The sequence below is a fragment of the Thalia democratica genome, chromosome 1 (genome assembly GCF_965202585.1).
Source record: "Thalia democratica chromosome 1, ktThaDemo2.hap1.1, whole genome shotgun sequence".
Taxonomy (NCBI): Eukaryota; Metazoa; Chordata; class Thaliacea; order Salpida; family Salpidae; genus Thalia; species Thalia democratica.
In genome coordinates, this window is record NC_139165.1 from 28,925,816 (window position 1) to 28,933,179 (window position 7,364).

The 7,364-nt window shown below is 24.6% G+C and overlaps 1 long non-coding RNA gene across 1 annotated transcript; it reads left to right on the forward strand.

Annotated features, from left to right (window-relative positions):
* The first annotated feature begins 291 nt into the window (after window positions 1-291).
* LOC145847684 (uncharacterized) lies at window positions 292-1,878 on the forward strand. Its single transcript, XR_014371460.1, has 3 exons — window positions 292-382; window positions 1,096-1,155; window positions 1,757-1,878. It is a non-coding gene; the product is annotated as an uncharacterized LOC145847684 (long non-coding RNA).
* The last annotated feature ends 5,486 nt before the right edge of the window (window positions 1,879-7,364 follow it).

Genomic DNA, 7,364 nt, shown 5'->3' on the forward strand with positions numbered 1-7,364 from the left:
AAAAAAAAAATTATATTAAAACATTATTAAGATGGATAAGGTAAACTGGTTAATTTGTAGTCGGCGCATAAAAATTAATTTGGGGTTACCGGATCGTTAGTAAAAAAGTGATTAAAAGTGTTAACATGTTTATAAACACTAGCGGTGCTAAAGAAAGTAAATTGGGATGCACAGAATTTGTGATATAGGGTTCACGGATTCGAATAAGCGTACCGAACACTGGTCTAAACTACTCAATTATATTATCAAAAACTCTGCATCACATACTCCAAAACTTCGAACAGTGCCACCCAACGACCAGCCCTGATGCAAACAGACAAGGGGTTCGAGCTGCTAGGCAAAAAGTACAAGTGTTGGATTGACAAGTGAGAAGTCATTGAACGTAAGTATGTTTATCTTAATATTTGTAATTATTTACAGTTGAGTTCATATAATCTTTTTATGTTTAATGTTTGTTTGTACAGTACATATCAGTAAAGAAATATGTATCAAGTTAAAATAGTTCAATTAATTTACAAAAGTGGTGTGATATATGGTAGTTTCTTTTTTTATATAAAAATTTTAAAATAGTTTATTAGAACTTATTTAACTGTATTTTTATAATTGTTTCTCGTGTTAATTGTTTAAAACGTTAAACAAAACATTAACAGATAGTTTTATGTTGTTTATTTATATTAAAGTGTTTAAAATTATATACAAAAACTGATATGTATTTTAGTTGTAAGATTAGATTTTACACGAGTTTTTTCTGTGTAGTCTGTATAAATCAATAGTATTTTTTTTAATATGCTTAAAATTGTTTAAAATATTGCTGTAAGCCAGGGGTCGGCAGCCTTATGTGACTCGCAGGTCAATTTTCTTAGAAAAACTTGCTCGCGGGCTGCACTATATAGAAAAAAAAAACCTTTGAGGGCCGCATTAATCTAAAACAATTCTAGTAATGAGTAGAAAAATATTATTTAAAATCAGATATATAACAATTTGATTAATATTAGACCATTAATAAAGAGTATTCAATGAATTAAGAGCCTAAATGTAAGTTTTTATTTCAAAAAATATAATTTTTGTTGTTTTTAAAATGTATATTTTTTGCAGAAAAGGATCTCGCGGCCCGCAGATTTCGACTTAAAGGGCCGCAGTTTGCCGACTCCTGCTGTAAGCGAATGTTTTCTTGAAATGCATTAAAATAAATCAATTCAGCGAAATTATTCATAATGAATGTTATTTTTCCTTTTTTTAATGTTGATACTTTTTAGGCTATTATAAAACTTACTAAAAAAAAGTGTTTTATCTTCTTTTTTGTGTTTTAAATTGATTTCAAAAAATTTTTTAAGTATCAATAAGAAAATTATACAATAGTTATGGTTATAGCAGACAATGTTAAGTAAACTTAGGCAAAAAATAAATTATTTTAATCACCTAGAGACTGTGTTAAGTCAAGTGCTCTTAAATTGTTTAAAAAATTATTGAAGCTCATTTAATCATAAATTACCTTCTAAAACCGCTTTCTTTTTAAAACATAACAAAACAAATTTAACTTAAAAAAAGCTTTTAACATAACTATTTACATTACTTAAATGACGGAATCATTACTGAAATAGTTTAAAGTTAAAGGAAAATTAAAAAAAAATTGAAAGGTAACTTTGATTAGTCAAACTCATACAGAAACTGAAGCATAACTTAATTTGGTTTTGAAATAATTTATTTCTTTATTTTCACAACAAAAATCATAAAAACTTCAAATACTTTCTTTCAGAAACATTTATGCCGTTAGAGATGGAGATAATGAGCTGGAAGTTGATGCTGACGACAGGCTGTAAGCCATCAATAAAAGTACCTCCATATACTTTTGAGTAGAGATTGCTTCGTCAGTAAAACGTAAGTTTTATTGATAATATAAATTTTAAAAAATGATGTTGATAAACTATAGGGTTGACTTTTATTTCTAAATTTCAATGTTATTCTTTACCAAACTCTGTAAAAAATTATCTGACTACTTTGAACGCAGCGCATATTGTACTATTCAAACTGCAGTGCGTACTTAACAAATGTTTTTCTGCATTTACTACATTTAATATAATACAGTAACCTCTCGCATCTTTACGCACTTATAACGTTACACACTCTTGTTTTGTTACGCATTTTAGAATACTAAAAAGTTCTAAAAATATTTTTCTTTAATATTGCACAAGTTAGGTTTATTGTATATTTTTAGCCTAAAGTATGTTTTTAAATGTTAACTCACCTCTCTACATCCTCCATAAGGAGCCTATTAAACTCTATTGCTCTAACTATTATGGCTTAGATGTCTTAACACCCCTCCTTTTATACCTTTTAATAAATAAAAATTTTAAATTCCTCAAATTCTTATGGCATGAAATTTTATACCTATTCGAAGAATCCACTGATAAATCTTTAATACATTGCAAGACAAGTTTATCCTTATATGGGTAAAGGTCATATTAAAAAAAATTGTAGGAACATAAGCAGTTTTTATTTTTATTAACCATTTTTTTATATTCCATATATTTATGTTCAAAATAAGAAATCCATTACAGCACAAAATGCCTATTTTTGTTAAGGCTATAGAAACAAATTTTTATATAGACACCACACCATTTCTTAATTTTAAACAAATGCTTAATTATTAATTGAATTTGCTAAGTTAAGAGAATATAAATGTTAAGTATCAAATAAATCACATATAATAAAGATAAAGATAAAATCTAATTATTATTAAAATTAGTAAAAAAAATTTACAAGTGTTATTATTTTATATAAGTTTTATTATTAATTTATTTTATATAATATATGTATAGTTTTATCTTTTTGTTTCAATATTTATAGATAAAGTAAACAAATTGTTAAAAGAGGGAAAGTCCCCAGTCTGCTTTTAATTAGAAGCAATATCAAAAAACATCCATTATGGTAAGTATATTTGGTACCTTTCGTATCTTTAAGATATCTCGTATCTTTACGCACTTTTACTGTGGACACAATGTGCGTAAATAAGCGAGAGGTTACTGTACAAACATTTTATAAGCAACTTAAGTTTACACATAAAAATTAAACAAAAACCTACCGAAACAAAAACAACTAAATTGAAACCGTTAACTATTAATAAAAACTTTTTTTTCTAAAGTTAGGTTGTGTTTATATAAAAATATAATTTAGGGTAACATAAATCTTATACTACTGCTAATCTGTTACTTGGCAATTTTTTTGCACTTTAAGTAGTTGCTTTGGTAGAAACTTCAACAAATAAACTTAAAATAAAGATTAAAATGATGTGGTACTCATAAGTAGGTTTCGAAAAATTACGAAGGGTCTCTTTTGCAAGAAAGTCATTTTTTACGATGACATTTTGCATCACATCAACTTTGCACACAAACACACATTTGTACGGCTTAAAATCTTATATCCTATACATACTTTTTTGTTTTTAAATTTTTAGTTTTTTACCTTTACTGTTCATTTTTACCTTCGTTCGGTAACTTTATAATCTTCAACCATTTGTTTAGAATTTTATTTATTATTTTTTAATTTTATTTTATTTTTTTTAACTTTCTTAGTAGTTGTTATTTGAATTTTTTTTATTTTTATTTTGTACATTAGGTTCCTTCGTACACCAGATCTTTAGACCAAGTTTTTCAAGAGCTTTTTTTGTCGTTTTAGTTTTATTATTATCACTGATACCCCTTACCTTAGGTCAGTAACTTTTTATAATTAATTACTTTTTTGTTTATTCTTGTTTTTGCATGTTTTAATTATATAAATGTGTTTACTTTCGTGCAAAAAAGACTCTTCTTCAAAAAGCGACCCTTTGTGCATATTTGACCCGTCGCATGTTAATATATTAGGATGTGGTTTTCATATTCAATATTAGCAGTAATGAATTTAAAATACGTAAAATGTTAATATATTTTAAAAATTTATTTTTTACTTAATTACTTAATTTTTTCAAATAGTCACCACAACTTTAGGTCACTCAGATTATCAGGATAGTTTAGGCTGGCTTATTTTTCATTACTTCAGGTTAGTTTAATTTTTTATTTTTACTTCGGGTAATTTTTTTCCATAAACTACTTACTAATATTAATTTATTGATAAATAAGACTAGTTATAGATATAGTTTTAGTATAACTAAATTTATTGAATTTTTGTTTTATTTCAATATAAAAAACTGAATTTAGAAAAAAAAAAGGTTTGGCAAAACTTGTGCAGAAAAAAAGTGCACATACAGCCGGGAAATTACTATTCATTTCATATTAAGTTTGTTGCTGTGAACATCGCATAAGCGTGAAACTAGTCGTAAGAAAATAAATTTATTGAAATATTTCAGTATATTTTTTAAATAAGTTAATTTTCATTCTTTAATAATCAATATCATACCTGCCAAAGCGCTTTTTTATAATAAACTATAAGTTTATATAAGTTAAATATTAATTATCTTTTAATGAATAAGGCTGTATTAAAATGTTTTAATATAACTGTAGATACGAGCATTGTAAATAAAACAGAACAACTAGTTTGCCTTATCAGTTTATAGAAGGAATTACTTACAAGGTACTTTACTTACACCGGCATTGGTGACAGTTAAAACCACAAACTAGAGAAAATTGTTATTAAGATTTATTTAAGAAATTTCAATCCTGTCTTAACATGTAAGGAAAGAAAAGAAATTTAAGTAAATATGTATGTGTTTACTAAAAATAAAAACAACTACTATAGGTTATTGTAGATAAATGAATAGTTATAGTTACAATATGTAATGTTAAGTCCTTTTGATATAAAACTATGAAATATTTGCAATTATTAAGTCTAAATGAGATAAAGTAAAGTAAATAACAAATTAATATTAAAAATCATAGTATAAAGCACTCACATAAAAGTTCAAAAACTACTGATTCAAAAAATTAAACCGTTGTTAGATATCAAGAAAAACTTTCTTTAATTACGTCACAATACTACGCTCTTGTGCATTAACATTAAAACAAGTCGTTTACTTTCAACTGCAAACTAGATAATTTTTTATTTGTAAACATTTTATAAATATATATCAGCCTAAGATTTTATGGCTTTAGTTACCTTAAACTATTTGTTAATTTTTCAATTCAGTAACTAGTGTTTGTTGTTTTACTACTTTGAATAATTTTAATAATTATAATTAAATTGCCATACTACTTTTTTTTCAAAACATAAATAATAAATTATCTAGTTTGCAGTGCAAGATAAATGACTTGTTTCAATGTTAATGCACAAGAGCGTAGTATTGTGACGTAACTAATAGAAGTTTTTCTTAATGTTTAACAACGGTTTAATCTTTTAAATCAGTAGTTTTTGAACATTCACGTGAATATTTTATATTATGGTTTTTATTTTGTTATGTATATTTTTACTTTATCAAGTTTAGACTTTAAAATGCAAATACTCTAAATTTATGTAACAGTCGGGTTTTACAGCACTTATTGTATCTATAGCTATCCACTAATCTACAAAAAGCTATAGTATTTAACCTTATTTTAATTAAACACATATATAAAATAAATACCTACTTCAGCTTTTATTCTTTCCTCACAGTATTTATTTTTTACAGAGCATCGTTGAAGTGTGTTAACTTATTAACACACAGAAAGATGTGTAATAAAGAAAGTGTAATAAAGTATATATAGTAATATAGTAATAAAGTGTTAATAAAGAAAGGGTATTGTTTTAATTTGTTAGAAATATAAATTCCAGTGAACTTGTTTTGCTAGGATCTTTATTAGCAGGCACTTAAATTTATATTTTAGTTAATTTACTGTTTCATCACAAGATTTATCACTTTTGTTATAGATGTTACAACTGTTTGATTAACTTACTAAATTATTTTAAATTGTGAGATTTATTAAAAACTAGAACTTTCTTTATTTCCTTAAAAAAAACAGGTTGTGTTTTCGTAGTCTAAATTGCAACTAAATTTACAGTTTTGTTGAAAAAAGCTTATTTCCATAGCGTTACATTAAATTTTAGTTATATTAAAAAGTTAAATCTATTGTCTTTATTATGTTAAAATCTTTACTTAACTTGTTATTCTAAAATCTTTATACGTTAATTTAAAACATACAAGCATACTAAAGTTCTTTTAAGCACTTTTTTATAAGTACTACTTTGTTTCTTAATTCAAAGTTTGCCAAAGCTGGAAGCTACTTTCTTTTATTAATAACAAAAATCTACTTTAAAAATATCTCTTTATAGTTTTGAGCGTATATTTTTATATCAAACATGCTCAGTTGTAAGTTTATATTTTTTCATGAGTAAAAGCTGTAAATTTAAAAAATTATATTTCAAACAGCTTTCAAGTTTCAGAATTAACTGACTAAATAAACGGTGAAATTATAAAATATACAAATTAAATATTAATCACTGAAAAGGAAAACAATCTAAGTTCCTAATTTTAGAAGTTTATAAAGCTAGTAAATACTCTACAATATTTCAAATTTTAAAGTATTAAGTCTTTTAATTTCCCACAACTACTTATTATAGTTAGATTTTTTATTACTTTTAGTGCATTTAAAGTTTAAACAACAATATTTATATTTTTTTAATTATTATATACAATATAAATTGTTTTAATCTCCTCCTTGTATTGAACAATATAATTAAAAAATATATAAAATATTTCTAACTTATTTCTAAATCTCCTTAAGAATAAGAGAAATATTATTTATTAAATAATAATTTTATAAATAAAAAATTTACTGTTTATATCAAATACTTTATATTTAAGTCAACTTATTAAATCAATTAAGATACTAAGAAATTTTGGTGTAAAAGCGATAAACATTAGTATGCTATTTTACTTGATTACAAACCGATTCTATTATTCAACACCAACATATTTAATGAACTTTCAATGTGATACAATTGTCACAAAATAAAGAAAATTTTAAACTTATATAACCTTATAACTCATCTGAAATTTTTTAATCAAGCAAAAGCAAACATAAAAAAAACATAATTATTACAATACACACATAATTAAACACAACATGAAAGCAACTAATTAACTAAGCAAGGAAGTAAATAATCAAAATTTTTTTGCTTACATAACTTTGGTTTATTTAAATGGTTGTAAATGGCTTCAATTTCAATCAGGTCAAACAAATTGTTACAACTTCTAAATATTTTTAGTTTAGTTTTATTATAACTTTTCCGAAACATTGAGTTTTAACTAAACATTCTGACATTGAAAATCTCTTTATTGCATTTTAAGTTGTTGTAGTATTTGTCTTTTGCTGATCTTTAATATGTTCTCTTATCCACTTTGGAATATGCTCTTTAATTCTTAAGGTTTTAGAGTATCAGAGGTTTGACCAATATAG